Source organism: Vitis vinifera, chromosome 5 (assembly GCF_030704535.1).
Source record: "Vitis vinifera cultivar Pinot Noir 40024 chromosome 5, ASM3070453v1".
In the NCBI taxonomy this organism is placed as follows: Eukaryota; Viridiplantae; Streptophyta; class Magnoliopsida; order Vitales; family Vitaceae; genus Vitis; species Vitis vinifera.
Window position 1 is genome coordinate 12241272 of NC_081809.1, and position 17077 is coordinate 12258348.

Here is a 17077-nt window from a genome sequence, read left to right on the forward strand (position 1 = left end):
AATCAATAGTTAATCTTAGCAAGGTTGTGGGAAACTTTGTTGGAGCTCAGAAATCCATCAATGCTCAGCTCAGTCAAAGAATTGACAATGTAGAGAGTTCATTGAATAAAATGATGGATGGAATACAAAATGATTTATCTCAGAAGATAGATAATCTCCAATATTCAATCTCAAGGTTTGCCAACCTCAACACAGTGCAAGAAAAAGGAAACTTTCCTTCTCAACCTTATCAAAATTCCAAGGGTATCCATCAAGTGGAGGCTCAAAAGGAAGAATCTTCAATGGTGAAGGAAGTTAAAGCGGTTATTACTTTGAGGAGTGGTAAAGAGGTTGATCTGCCCGTATCCAAGCTAGAGCATAAGGAAGAGAGTGAACCAGAGAAAGAAAAGAGGGAGGAAATCAAAGGAAATAAAAATGGGAAAAGCATAGAGAAAGATGACTATGATCTTAATATAGATGAAGAACCACAGAGGATAGTCATCAAGGAAGAAATCATGAAGAAACACATGCCTCCACCATTCCCCCAAGCTTTGTATGGCAAAATCATACAGAGCAAGTCTCAAGTGAGAGATGCAAACTTCATATGGGATCCGGGCAAGCTAAATCAGGATCAAATTTTTTGATGGACTTAGTCTTTTTAAAGACTAGCTAGTCCATATCTTTTTGTTTTATTTTATTACTTGTTTTAATTTTGATTTCAATGCTTTAATTTTAATTTGTTTTGATATAACTTAGACTTTTTGAATGATTAAATTTAGGAGGAAATGCAAAGGAGATGAAGGAAGGTCTCAAGGAACCAAAGGAACTCAAAATCAAGGAAATTCATTGGCCTGCGAAAATTTCGCAACCAAAACAGCCCTTCTGCTAAATGAGGCTTCCTCTGCGAAACCATTTCGCAGCCAAAAGCCCCCCTCTGCGAAATTGAGGTCTCGCTGCGAAACAAGCCTCTCTCTGCGAAATCATTTCACAGCCACAAGACCCCCCCTGCGAAAATTTTAGCAGCTGTGAAACCACTCCCAGGCACACGTGTGCCATTTCGCAGCCCCCCAGGCCTATTTCGCAGCTGTGAAATGAGCTGCGAAATCCCCATTTTGCTGCGAAATGGCCTCCAAGCTGCAAAATGAGCTGCGAAACCCCCTGCGAAATTCCCATTTTGCTGCGAAATCACCTTCGGGCTTCTAAATGGCTACGAAATCACCTCCAAGCTACGAAATGGCCTCCAGGCTGCGAAATTGACTTGCGAAATGGGAGTGGTTTGCGAAAACACCTTGCAAAGCCAATGGAAGTTACAAAAATGCCAACAGAGCCTCACAACCATGCATCTGAAGAAGAGAGCCCCGTGCACCCTGAGATCACACACACGAAGCCTCTCACTCCATTTCTGACCTCCCTAAAACCATTAGAGCCCATAGCTCCAGCTGAGAAGACTATGCCACCTAAGGATACTACTAGAACAGAGGTCAAAGTCTTGATCCAACCCACTCAAGAGGCCACCACAGATGCATAAGCTCCACAGGACCCTACCATTACTTGATCATTTCTTTACTTTTTGTCTTTACATATTATATTAGTATACATAGTTCCATGTTTTGATGTTTTATATTCTGGGATTGGATGTATTACTGATGATACATCATATATAAACATCATTTTTTATTTAAGCTTGGCATTTTTCTATTTCCTCTACTCACTAACTCTTTGTTTTTTTTTTTGAAACATGTGGTTTCTCCTATATGACTCAGACTCCATGTCACTCAGGAGGTACCACTTCCTCCCTATTTTTCAATCGCGTTTGTCACATTGAGGACAATGTTCAGCTTGGTTGGAGGGAGAGTTGAGGAAGGAATTTTTGTGGTTAATACTAAGTTATTTTGGTAATTTAGTTGTTTTTTGCTTAATTTTTAAAAAATTATAAGTTTTTATTCTACTCTCCATGGTTATTAAGGAAAAAATTTCAAAATGAAAAGGGAGAAATTGAATTTTTGTCTTTTTACTTGACTTAAAGTTTGTATTATTCTTACTAAAGTTGATGAATTGTTGAAACTTCTATTGAATTCAACCTTAGTCTTCCACTTTAAGCTATTCACACATTGTGCACAATAGGTTCCGATTATAAGATGAAAAACTATTTCCTTCTTGACTTAGGAAAATTTAGACTTGGTATCTTTGACCTCATTTAATAGTGTTGGGACACCTTATAAAAGGCCAATGAGCTTTTGAAAAAAAAAGAAAGAAAGAAAAATGTTTGCTTGCCTTGAAACCTGAGCAAGGTCTGATGGGTATATGGTGAAAATCTTTAAAACCTGGTGCCCTAAGCCTTCATTGGTTGGGAGTCACCGACCTCAATGCTCGTTACAAGGGTGAAAAGGTGGAGTTTAACATACTGTAGGTGCTTGGGTATTAAAATTCATTCTCAAAAGTCTGGGGTAAAATCCAAGGAGTTAGTGATTGAAAGATCCTTAAAGCTTGATGCCCTAAGCCTTAATTGGTTGGGAGTCATCGATGGACCCCCGTTACATGGACAATTTAGAAAAGAATACCTTTAAGCTTTGTACTCCTACAAGAAAAAAAGTGTGAAATAAAATAGGTGCGTTCTTAGCCTATTAGAGGTTGATCAGTTTGTTAAGCTTTGAAAAAGAACTAGATTGGGAGGAGAGATTAGTTCAACATACTATATTCGGAAGCTAATAAATAACACTTAGATTTTTGTGGAAGAGTAAGGTTTGACCCTTTGGGAGTGGAAACTCTTTTAAAGCTTAAATTTGCATAATGTCTTCTCTTTATGAATTGTTATTAGACAAGTTATTTGATAACTCTTGTTGAAGTTTGAGTTTTATTTCTTTAATGTTCCATGTGAGAGTTAGATCATCATGCCACTTGAAAATTGTTTTTTGATCAGCATGATGTTGTAAATTATAGTACTTTTTATTTTTATTTTTCTCTCTTTCATTGCTAAGGAACTAGCAATATGTCGGTTGGGGGAAGTGGTTCCCTTTGGCCTTCTTTTAATTAGCTTGGGCATATGACTTTTGTTTAATTACTTGATATATTAGCATGATCTTTAATATCGTGAGTTTGTGAACTAGAGAAATATACTAGATCTACATGACTTGATGTGGATTGATTTATAGATATTTGTTAATCACTAGTGATGTACTTGATTCCTGATAATTATCTTTGTACAGTGGAATTTCAACCTTAGTCACATTTTGTACTTGATCAAAATGGCGACTTCTTAAGTTTAACTCATGAAGTAGACTTTGTTCTCTTTGGAAGGATCTATTGTCATGCTCAAATCTTATTATCTACATTCCTTATTTGACTAAGATCATTATAATTGTTTCCCAAAGTGAGTTAGTGCAAAATATTGAATCATAGGTTAAGCAAAACTCTCATACACTTTCCAAGATTCATGTTCTCAACTTTAAGCTGCTCACTTACAACATTTGGAAACACCTTCAAAGTGGATACAAAGGCAACCATAAATGAAAACAAAATGAAAAATCAATATTGATCATGGTGTACAATGCCTTTGCTTTCAAAAGAAAAAAAATAAAGAAACGATATCAAATTAAGGGGAAGTCAAGTTGTGTTGTATGTAGATCAACGAGGCCATGTTAAATAGAAATTTGGTGATCTTAGATCAAATTAATTGGATGTGTACTTTAATTTGAACAAAGGCATGATGATTGGATCTCTTCTAAGTGATCAATTTCGAAATATGGAACTAGATAGTAAGTCATATTCCTTTGAACTTCAATACTTATGTTTCTATGTTGTCCTTTTTATACATTAATGGTTATGCATTAGGTTTTGAAATTGAGATTATGATTAACTCTGACCTTTGAACTTGAACCTCATTCTTAATGGATTGATGTGTAATATTTAAAGTAACTTACCTGATTTATTATTAATTAAACTAATCTTGAGAATTCTTGAACATGATGATCTGCCTGAGTGATTGGAGCCAAAATATGTGCTCTAATGGCACATATTCGATATGATTTATGCACTATAAGACACTCAAATCATCCAACTTGACCCAAATTATTGCTAAGGCCCTAGCCATGAGTTTAACTTGCATTTTGGAGATTTATCTCAGGTTTAAGGAAAGAAAATGGTGCAAGTTAAATCACTTTAGACTTTGAAAGATCAAGAAAGGGTTTAAATGAGGAAAGAGGAGAATCAAGACTCATGGACTATGAGAAAAGGCAAGCAAACATGGATAATGAGGCATGAAGCAAATTCATCAAGTTGCATGAAATTTTGGAACTCAAAATTTGGTGGCAACATGTACTTTGACTTTGAATAGAAATTTAGAGTACTTCCCAAATTCTATTTTAGGCAAGCTATATAATTTTTGAAGCTCTAGAAGTTAGAAATCCAATGCCTCAAACGGTGTGCAAATTAGAGATGAAATGAAGAAGTTATGACTATTTGAAGATAATTGTGTAAAACCAATGGACCATTTCGAAATTTAACTTATGAATTCAAAATCCAATTTGAAATTACCCCAATTTCGAATTTACACACCGCCACATTGATATTTTGCCTCCTCTACTTTGGGAATTGCATCTTGGGCACTTCATTTGCCCTAAGTGGGTCTCACACAACTAGAAATTTTGATTTTATTATTGTTTTAGTCATTGTTAGGTAATTATTTGTGAAATAAGTGGCCAATAAGAACATGCCACATGTTAGCTTTTTTGGTGGAAACTATAAAAACTCGATATTTAGGTTTTCTAGGAGTTATTGATTTTTTTTTAGGAGTAGAGATGACTTGACGATTCTTAAGGGAGAAGAAGAAGACCTTGAAGGTTTTTCTTGGTTTGTTTTCTTTTCTTTTTTTTTTTTTTCTTTTTTTTATTGAATAAATTATTGTTTTTAATTTATTTGATGTCAAAAATGGTTCTTTCTTATTCTTTTATAACCTATGTATGTGAGAACATGCCCATAAGAGACTAAAAGCCATCTTAGGGTGAAACATGAAAACCTAGGGTTAGATTCAAATGAAAATAGTGGGTGAAATTGGATTAAGAATGGAATGAATGACAAGTTAGGGTACTAGTATTGAGATCAAAATACCCTCTAATGTTAGTTTGACTTAGGAGATGATACAATCCCATATTCCTTGATACTAAGGATTCTTGGTAATGTTTTATCTCTAGTTATCAAAGGTTTTGTCATTGTTATCTACCCTAAGGCAAATCTACACAGAGGGGTAAAAGCTTAAAAGCCTTAGACCTAAACCTAGATTCCATGTTCATTCATCTATTAGGCAATTCAATGGAATAAAATATTAGAAGTTAGGATATAGATCAACTCTTAGGTGCGGAACTCAGGTTAATCTCATTAGACCTTGCATTTTGATTACCCTAAGACTATTAAATTATTATATACCCTTGTTTCGCGTAAAGGTTTATACTCGAAGTTGGATTGTGGACCCCTAATCTTGATTAATTGAATTAAAAATCAATAATTATTCTATAATTTAAATAGGTTTATTTAGGAAATTTTCATCCATATTTTATTATGATTTATTTGAATTAAATATTTTTTACCTTTAGTAAATAATTAATCCTTTGAATATAAGAACAAATAAACATATTAGAGTTGATCTCATTAGACGATAACCCGGAGCACTACAAAGTCTTGGTAACTCTATCTCTGGTTTTTATTTGCCAAAGTTATCATGTATTTAGGCTTTAATATTTTATTTACAACATAGATTTGTGGCCACTAAGTTGATTGCTCCTGTGTTTCATTTTCTCTTTTTTGTTAATCTAGTTCATTTTCCTAAGTTTCTCTTATGAATTTTGTTTTCTCCTTGAACTAGCTTGAAGTTCCTAACACTCAAGCATTGTTACCAACGCTCAAGCACTCCATCTAACACTATTACCAGCACTTAAGCGTTGTAAGTTGTCTCTAGCACCACTTTGAGCATTTGTGACGCTTGAGCACTAATTTGCATTGAGTGCTCCTATAGGATATTTAAAGGTCATTCAACACGCCATTTGTTCATTTCACTATTTTTGAGTTGTTTTGAGCTCTCTGGGTTTCCACTTATTTTCCTTTTGAGGTAAGTTCATTTCATATGTCTCATTTCCATACGCATAGTATTATTCTACGCATTGTTTTTAGTATTTTTTTTAGTTATTTAATTTCTCCTCAGATTTTTACCCATTTTATTGGTTTTTAGTGTCCTTTCATATTTCGCCTTAGTTATGGCTAATCATAGACTTTCTCGTTAGGCAACCCCTCTTAGGTCACCTGAGCTTGTCTAGGACATTCTACTCTAAGGTCCTTTTGACCTAGGAGCTTTTTTGATTGAGTGTTTTCCCTATCAAGAGACATGAGACCATTATTACACATCTTTTCATGATAGATGCGAAGAGGTCAAGTATGTCATAGACCTCCAAGCCTTGCAAAACACTCATCTCCCTGCCATCATCAAAGAGCAAGATTATGAGACTTTTTTCTCTCTTCAGGGGACTTACTATCCCCATCTTGTTCGCATGTTCTAATAATACTGGCTAGAGTGACTTTTCGGGTGACTATGTATGACCAATCATTCTTTGTATCATCCTGCTCCATCAGGTGTGTACTTGACATGCTTAGATTAAAGGTTCGTGTTCTTTTATTTTCTCTAGAGGTATAGGCTCTCACTAGAAAGGAGCTTGATACCATTCCAACTTCACTTTTTGTACTCTCTGCCCTCTTCAATTTTTTCTTTTCCAATTGTTGGCTTCTTCAAGCCAGCATGGTTGATTGCTACTTTCTTTTATCTACTCCTTTTACCCGTCTATTCATCACACCTAGATCTGTTGGTTATCTGCTTAGTTTATGCACACCATTCTTTTCAATCAGCAATTTGACATTAGCCAGGTCATTTTAGACACGATGACTCCACTTCATGATCCATTTTTCAGATGAGGCACTTTTCCATTCATCCTCCTCATCTCGCAGATTATTAAGGATGTAGGAATCAAGATCGACCATACACTAGGGGTCCAAGCTATCCCTGCTCTTCTAGATAGGAGCTCTCAAGCGAAGCATTACAATCACGCGTACAAATTGATGACGCCTCCAACTCACTATGGTCCACAAGATTTAGCCTAGTAGGCTGATTAGGAGGCAACAATTGAGGAAGATGAGCTTCAAACTATGGAGCAAGGCACATTTCCCAAGGTAGAGTATCCTAAGCTTGCTCCGAGAACTCGCTCTAGTTAAGGTTGTGCGAGTTTTTCTCGAACTACACAATGGGCATCTTCTTTCGTCAACTTAACTATCTAAGAGACACAGGATTCTATGCCCGTCTTCATCAGATGATGGACTCACAGAATCTTCAGCTCCATGAGATCCAGGGACAACTTAACTACATCATCTCCTAGATCCATTCTTAAGGCACTTCGAGCTTTGCCTTTTTACCAATGCTTAGATGTTTATTATTTATATTTTCTTTGTATATTTGATTTGGATTTATTCTTTATTGCATATCTTATGTATTTGGAATTTTTTTTTGTTAAATATATTAAATGATCTTATTTCTCTTTATCTCTTGTGTCTTTTTCAATGCTTATAATTCATATGCTTTGCCATTTTTGTGACAAAATGGGGAAATCATTGAGATAATTGTCTCACTTAAATTGGAAGAATATAGGGAACATAGGCATCAGGATATTTGAGAGAAAATAAAGAAACTCCTTGACAATTAGGGGGAGTTAATAATTTTTTTTTGAATTTTTTATTTAATTCATTTAATTCTTAAGGGATATTAATTGAAATATTGGAGAAAGTTAAACCTAAGACATTGGAAGAAATTAAATCATCATTTGGAAGCATAACTTAGAACTCTAAGAGAGATACTTGACATAGATGTTTCTTGTAAGATATTTATGTTTGAATTGTCTATCTCTCTACAACTATTCTAAGTCACAAAAGCTTCTTTCCATGGTTTTCACTGTCTATTTTCTAGTTGGAGATAAACCTCTAGGCATTATAGTTGATTTATTGTGTCTTATCAAGCTTTAGTTATGTTTGGTTGATTTGCATGCATATATACTCCTCTTAAGCTTTAATTTGTACCTCGGTGTCACTATAGGGATTTGTTCCCTTTTCATGGTTTCACAATGCATCAAGCAAAATCTCCAATTATCTTGGTTTGTTTTCTTGATCATATCTTATCTCACACATTGCTTTACCTTTGGTATAGTTTTCAATATGTGCATAGGTTACAAGGTTCAAAGATTTGTACTACAAGATGGTGAAAAACATTCTCTTAGTTTATTTTTAATTGAGTGTTATTGGGTTTTATGTAAACTCCATTATGATAGTTTGGGTGGGCTTATGTAATCATGTTTTGTCACAAAATTGTCAAATGGATAGATTGTTAAGACATTGAGTCTTATTTATATGGTATCAATTTTGATCTTTTTAATGTTTGTCCATAAAAGTCATTTTAGATAGTGACTTGGTCTCCATTGAAGATCAAGGATTGTTGTTTATTCAATAAAAAAAGTCATAGGTATGTCTAAAAAGATTTGGCTTGTGGCAATATTAAGCTTCTTTGAGGTATAAAGATAATTGATTTTGTTTTAAACTTAAAATGATTTAAAATTCACTTTTGAAAAAAGGCAAGACCGCTCACGCGGCCTGGAGCGCTCAAACACTCAAGACCACTCAAGTGAACCTTACCGCTCAAGCACTCGAGGTACTCAAGCGATGGATGAGTTAACTCGAGCAGTGATGTTATTTCTACTGAGAATTTTTCACACAAAATCAATTAAGAAACCTTTTAAAACCAAAACTCTTCGGCTTAGTTTCCTATCAATACCTTATTATAACCCCTTGAGGGTTAAAGATATAATATTATTCTAAAGAGTTTCATTGTGGAGAAAGCCTAAAGTGTCATACCATTCCCGGTCTCCCACTCAAAGGATTCAAGTGTTGAATCTTGGATTGAAGACCTTCATCCCTTCGGCAAGGCTGAAGTGATCCACTAGAGCAATTAAAAGTTGTTGCGTTGCGAACATGAATCAAGTTGTAGGTACTGGAGAGTAAGTTTTTTGGGTAAAGTAGTCAAGTAAATCTATGTAACTTGATTTCGTATAGTGGATTTAGATTAATTAGTAGGTCTTAAACCTTGTGGTTTTTTATCTCCACAATTAGCGTGGGGGGTTTCCACGTAAAAATCTTTATGCCTCATCATTTATATCTTTTCAGTATTTGGTATATTGTTTGAATTGCATAAAAGAAAAGATTTGATAATCTTTAACAACTTGTAAGGTAAATAATGGGGATAATACATATCAATCTTTATTTTAAATTTTAAAATCACTTATTCACCCTTCCCCCCTAAGTGTTCCCTATTGGATTTTTGGTTTTTCACTAAGAATAGCATGGTTGGAAACCATTCTATTCTTCTCAAGCTTTAGTTATGTTTGGTAGATTTGCATGCATATATATTCCTTTTGAGCTTTAATTTGTACCTTGGTGTCAGTATAGGAATTGTTCCTCTTTCATGCTTTCACAATACATTAAGCAAAATCTCTAATTATCCTAGTTTTCTTTCTTGATCATATCTTATCTTACACATTGCTTTGTCTTTGGTATAGTTTTATGTATGCGTGCGAGTTACAAGGTTGGAAGATTTCTATTAAAAGATGGTGAAAAGCATTCCCTTAGTTTATTTTTAATTTATCATTATTATGCATTATGTAAACTCTGTTATGAGAGTTCGGGTGGGTTTATGTAATGATGTTTTGTCACAAAATTGCCAAAAAGGGAGATTGTTAAGATATTGAGTCTTGTTTGTATGTTAGCTATTTTGATCTTTTTAATGTTTGGCCATTTTTTTAGATAATGACTTGCTCTCCATTAAAAAATAAGGGTTGTTGTTTGTTCAATCGGAAATTCAAATGTATGTCTAAAAAGGTTTGGCTTATGGCAATATTAGACTTCTCTGACGTATAAAGTGAATCGACTTTGTTTTGAACATAAAATGATTTAATATTGACTTTTGAAAAAAGGTAAAACCCTTTAAGCGGCCTGGAGCACTCAAACACTCAGGACCACTCAAGTGAACCTTACTGCTCAAGCGCCTGAGGCGCTTAAGTGGTGGGTGAGTTGGCCCAAGCAGTTTTATTTCTACCAAGAATTTTTCACAAAAATTCAATTGATAAACCTTCTAAAACCAAAACTCTTTGGTTTAGTTGCCTATCAATACCTCATTATAACCCCTTGAGGGTTAAAAATATCATATTATTTGAGAGGGTTTCATTGTAGAGAAAGCTTAAAGTGTCATACCATTCCCGATCTTTCACTGAAAGGATTCAAATGTTGAATCTTGGGTTGAATACCTTCATCCCTTCGACGAGGCTGAATTGATCCACAAGAGCAATTGAAGGTTGTCACGTCGAGGACATGAATCAAGTTGTAAGTACTAGAAAGTAAGTTTTTAGGGTAAAATGGTTAAGTAAATCTATGTAACTTGATTTCGTACGGTGGATTTAGATTGGTAGGTTATAGACCTTGTGGTTTTTTATCTCCATAGTTAGTGTGGGGGTTTTTTCTTGTAAAAATCTTTGTGCCTCATTGTTTATATCTTTTTATAATTTGACATATTGTTTGAATTGCCTAAAGGAAAAGATTTGATAATCCCTAACACTCGTCGGATAAATAATTGGGATAATGCATATCAATCTTTATTTTAAACTTTAAAATCACTTATTCATCGCCCCTCATCTGGGTGTTCCCTATTGGATTTTTTGTTTTTCACTAAGAATTGCATGGTTAGAAACCGAAATGCTCAACTCATGATTGTTTTGCAAGTAACTTGGAAACGGATAGTGAAAAAAAAAAGGTGCAAATCTTGAGCTTGGATGGCACTCAAAGGAGGAAATATATAAAGGAATGTGCATAGGTTTGTGAAATTGCATAAGGATCAAGTGTTTTGCATTGGGGCTGATTGTTGTTTTTCCTAGAGATAATTAGCTTTGCATTTTTCTTTGGTATCGATTTTTAGATTAAAATCAATGAATTAGTTTGACATTCAAATTAATGGCATTGTTATGTAATTGCCTCTCAAAGCTAAAATAAAATTATATCATAAAAAGTAAAACAAACTGTTACTATAGTTTTTTTATCATCTCTTTAAGGAACTAGGTGATTTTACTCAAAGATTAGCATAAATTCCATAAGATCTAGTTATTAAGTTATTTATGAAAACTCAAATATAAACACATCATATGAATTGAATTATAAAAAAATAAACTAAAAAATAAAATATTAAGTGGAAATAAAGCTAGGGAAATATTTAGAAGAATAATGAACTTTAGATCTAATTAAGGCATCAAATAGATTTCTTTTCAATTGATTTCAATCATACTCTATCAATTCTAAATCTTGAAACGGTAAGCCCTAATTCATCTTTAGATCTAGTAAAAACCTAATGAACTATAATGAATCTAAACATAGAAGAAAGTACTCAAAGTATCTACAAAGCATCACATATGTCAAGTTTAAAGGAGATTTTAAGAGAATTCAACCATTTATTGTTGAAATCTAAAATTTACCAAGAAGAGATGCATTATTATTCTTATTCTTCACCTTGGAACACTCATTTTTTATATATGAAGTATAATTTGGTCTTCATTCTCATGTTTGGTTTTAGAGAAAGTATGAGAAAATGATGTAGAAGTAGAAGGAAAAGTATAGTCTAAATTCAATTTCAAAATTACCAAAATCCAAGTGTAAAAAAGTTCTTTCAACTCTAGAAATAATCAATATTTATAATATTAACAAATCCAGTAGAGACTGTAGTGCATCACCTCCTAATTGGAGGGATAACTTGTCTTGTCTGTCGAATTGGTTTCCCATGGTGAGTGCACTAGTGTATGTTATGCACACTAGACAAGAGCTAAGATGAATCATGATGCCAGGCTATCAATTGTCATGATTTACCAAGCTACTATACTACATGGACCCTTAACCTTGAGAGGATATTGAGTATGTGCCAAAATCGACAAAAGGCTTTGACCTTTGGGTAAGACCCTACCAAATGGAGAGGTTATTCAAGTCAATAATGATGTGGTGAGAAACAACTATGTCAAGGAGCTAGTTAGAGCTTGATCTAGAACCACTACTGATAGTTATGTGGTTGGTCTAGGTGGCATAGGTAATCAAAGTTTTCATTTCAAGGAGCAGTATGACTTTTTTTTTTTTTAATAGTATTAATAGATCATAGGGCCTTTGTTGAAGTTTTTTCCCTAATTATTGTTGTCATATCATTTACCACCTTGGTTGTTGCTATCACACCTCAAATTCTAAAACTATGATTTAATTATAATACAAATGGGTAAACTCATAATTCTAGAATTTGAAATGCGAATTAAAGGATAATGAATAATGTTTGTAATATAGTATTCAATAATTTATTATCATATTTAGAAATTTAAATTTTGATGTACAAATAACAACTAGATTTTTTTTTCAATTATTGTTAAATATGTATTTCCAAATGATAACAAAAGCACAATACTTTATTTTACAATTTTCAAATTTTAAATTTTATTTCTTTTAAAAATTTAGATAACTTGGTCTCATGGATTAAAGGATTATATACCCAATATGTTACCTTAGCTATATAGAAATCTCACTATGGAAAATAGATCATTTTCAAAAGTTACAAAATTTAAAATAAAAAGTGGCAAATTTTTGTTGTTTTCATATCAACAATGCTCAAGATAATTTTTCTAGGTTTTTATCTTTGATAATTTTACTTGGGTGAACTTTTTTGTAAAGAAATTCAAAAAAAAAAGTTGTCAATATATAACTAAAATTGGAAAAACAAATTTTGATTGACCTTAAATTAAGTTTTGAATTTATTTTTCTTAGATTAAAATGGAAGGTACATCGTTATTTACTTTGTAAACTAGAATTTTATTTAACTATTTACAATATGAATAAAAATATAGTGTTAGGAGTAAAATTGTGTAGAGGCATAAATATAGTGTTGAGAAGTGGTGCACTATGCCTAACTTGCACACGCTCAAATTGCACACCTCCTAACTTGTGCACCACTCAAATTGTACACTTTTTTTTTTTTTTTAAAGAAACTACCATTACCATAGTTTACTTGAACAAACCTTCTTAGGATCACTTAAGAGGACACTCCATGAGTTATTATTGTGTCTCTATTAAGAATACCTATTGTTACCAGTTTTCATCAATAATGATCCAATCCATAAATAATATATAATCAACTTACGATCACACCAGTAGGTCAAAGCCACTATTAAATTTAGCACAAGCTCAGTATTCTCTCAAGTTTGAGAGATAGCATAAAGAATCACCTTAATGAAGTCATGACTACTTAATAGCCTTATGTCATGACTCACTGTAGGTCTTGTCCAATATGTAACCATACATACTAGTACACTCACCATAGGAAACCTATCATGATGACCAAAGACCAACCATCCTTCTAATTAAGAGGTAGTGCATTACAACCTCTAATAGGTTGCCTAGACCCAAAAACTAATTGTGAGCAAGTCATCTATTTGCAAGGATCTTGTGACTTGGATCTTTCGTACAAATCCAAATGCACCCAAGTCATATACGATGCAAGAAATGCAAGCCAGAATACTTACAAGATATAATGCATGGAATGAGAATGAATAAAAGTGAACTAAAAATTTATTAATAAATAATAAAATTCAAAAGCCTATTATATTATGTTATGCTTCTAGAGGCTCTATCCTAATATTGTGCACCTTCCAAATTACACACCTCACTCATTTAACAAATTGCACACCATTCCAATTTAAAATAGTTTATGCACTTTCAACTATGCATATTCTCTCTCTCTCTCTCTCTCTCTCTCTCTCTCTCTATATATATATATATATATATATATATATATATATATATTGCTCTCTCTCGGTCTCTCTCTTTTATCTTAGACTTGTGTACCAACACCATGAACCACCTACGCAATCTTTCTTCCCTTGTTTTTAGTTTAATATTTTTATTACTTAACCAAGTTTTATATGTTATCTTTTCCCTCTATTGAAGGATCTTAAACACCTTAGAAACTTTTGTTAGAAATCTCATATTGCTTTATTACTTGGCCCTAGATCACATAAGGTGCATGCATCAATCCTAGGCTTCTTTATATTTAAAGCAGCAAAAACCTATGGCTATAAAAGCTAAAAAAAATATTAAATCTAAAGAGAAAAAGCTCAAACCTACGATCTAAATGTTCCAAGATCAAATTTTATTAAATGAAAGCATTGTGGTTATCATAGAAATTGTCTACCCAACGATTTTTCGCCTGATCTCTTCCTCCATGGATGTTAGGCAAGAGATAATGGTCGATTTCTCTCTTTCTCTTTCCCCTTGAGGGTGGCTAAGGTTCCTCTCTCTAGAATATCATAAAATTGAACTACAAGCTGAAGCCCTATCCCTTAAGGGAGTTTATATAGGCTTCCTTGTGGGCTTAAGTGACTTGAGCTCAAATTGGGCTTGGGTCACCTAATTTAGCCCACTTAGGTCCTAATTAATTAACTAGTCCTAACAAACTCTAATTAATTAATTAGTCCATTTCAGAAAGTTAATTCATAAGATCTAGTGCAACCTTGCAATTTTTACCAAAACACTCTTATGAACACTTATGAATTTCATACCTAAAATACTCTCAAAATGTGTGCCACCATGAACTAGGAGCTCGAGCAAGGATCATTAGAACCAATAGGAAAATAATAGCTTCCTCATAATCCAATTCTGAAGTTGACTTAATACTCCACTACAAAGAGTCAATTGTACTCTAGTATTCTATGAAATTACAATGAGACGAAGCTTGGGTCTGTGACCTATTATTCAATGCATGCAGACTCATCATGAACTAGTATTTGTAATCTAATAGGGTAATGTTATCAACTTATCAAGTTTACCTCTTCAATCCTTGAGTTATATATCTTACTATTATATGATTAATTAAGATGCTCTAATTTCAAGAAACATATGTCAAATTCTACTAAAGGAATTACTATGGCCAAATATTTCATTATCACTTATCCTTTGAATCACCCAAAGGGTCTCGTTGTCTCAATCCCATGAGATGTCATTATGTCTCTATTGAGAATACCTATTGACACCAACCTCTATCAATAGTGACCTAATTCGTAGAGATATATCACCACATTAAGGTCTCAACCATTGGCCAAAGCCTCTTGTCAATTTTCGCACAAGCTTAATATCCTCTCAAGATTGAGTGCTCTTGCAACATTGTAGCTTGGTGAATCATGACAATCTGATAACCTTATTTCATGATTCATCATTGGTCATGTCCAAAGTGTAACCATACACACTATTGCACTCACCATGGGAACCCCATCTCAATGGCTAAGATAAGTCATCTCTCAAATTAGGAAGTGATACACAAGAATCTTTACTAGATTACTCAAATCCATGAACCAACTATGAACAACTTATCATCTTGCAAGGAACTCATGACTTGTATACTCTATGCAACTCCTAATGTACCCAAGTCATTTATAATGCATGTTATATAGGTTGAATGATTAAATCAATATAAATGCATAAAAGGGATAACAATGGGACAATGTCTTGTTTTTAGGGGCTCAATCCCAACAACTTTCTAATGTAAAAATCATGGAACAATCCAATAATCAATTGATAGACAAACTCAACCAACATCAAACCCATTTCAACCTATAATATTGGAATTTTGTATTTTATTTATTTCATCAAAGCATTGTGCATATTGTTTAAGTTACTTATATACAAGTATAACCATTTTATACAACTAGAGTGCTTTGTTTTTATTATTATTACTAAACTTTTCAACATCCAAAACACCTATACTTTAAAATTTTGGCATTCAAAGAGTCTAATCATCAACATAGAAAATCAACTCCTCCTCCCTCCTTGAACCCCTTCAGCTTGGTCTGGAAAAAAAAAGGATTTTAAATAATAAAGGGTGGTCTATAGCTCAATAGAGAAGGGTTCAATAAAATAAACAAGTTTGTAATATGATTTTAAACTACTTTGCACAAATCATATCAACAATTCAAATAAGCATAAAGTTATATCACATCCAACAGTACATATCACACCATATACCTTTCTAGAACATCTTTCCACAACCTATAACAGTTATGGAAGTACATAAAGTATTTTGGGGCTCTCACTCAAGGACTGCGTCATGCCCCCTATTAATCCATGCATGGATATTTCAGTAAATGTTTTAGGTCTTTCAACCTAGGGTGTTTAACACTTCTTCCTTTAGGGACTCTCATCTAGGGACCATTCTCCCTATTACCTTTTACCTTTCTTTCAACTCACCCATCACAATGCCTTACAATAAGATATAATTGTACTTTCTACACTCTCCATGTTGGTCATGCTACATCAAACAAGTTAGTTCCAACAAAACAGAATATACCTCATTATAGCAAAGTATTTCTCAATCATGGGCAACAAGTTTCAATAAGAGTTTCTCATATTCAAGTGTCATACATAACCAAAATTCCTATAACTTCACATCTCTTTCAACAATTTGCTTAACTTCTATTTCCTTCTCAAAGAAAGTCTTGCTATTCACCGTTTTGATTTTCCCAAACAAACAAAGATTATGGCTAGCAATTATTTATTCACAAAAAGTCATTGTCGAGTGTTTAATTTTAAAACGATCTTGGTGTTCCTTACCTAACCAATTTCCTAAACCTATAATCAATTTTTGCATGAATTTCAAGGAGGCAAATGACTATTTCAGCTAAGAAATTCGTCACCAGCTGCTAAATTTTCAGCCACCCACTCACGTACACAACTAAGTTGCTAGCTTGCTTCCCAAAAGAACACAAACTCTTACTATTGCCAATTTTCCATTATCTCAAGTTGTTAATCTTTATCAAGAGAATAAACAAAATTAACTAACCCTTAATCAAACGCAAGTCATTACAACTGCAATTTTGAGAGTTTTTTTCTCAAATTAATTTTTCCTTGATATTATTGATTGAAATGAGCAGGACTAAAATTCATACCAACAGTTGTGGTC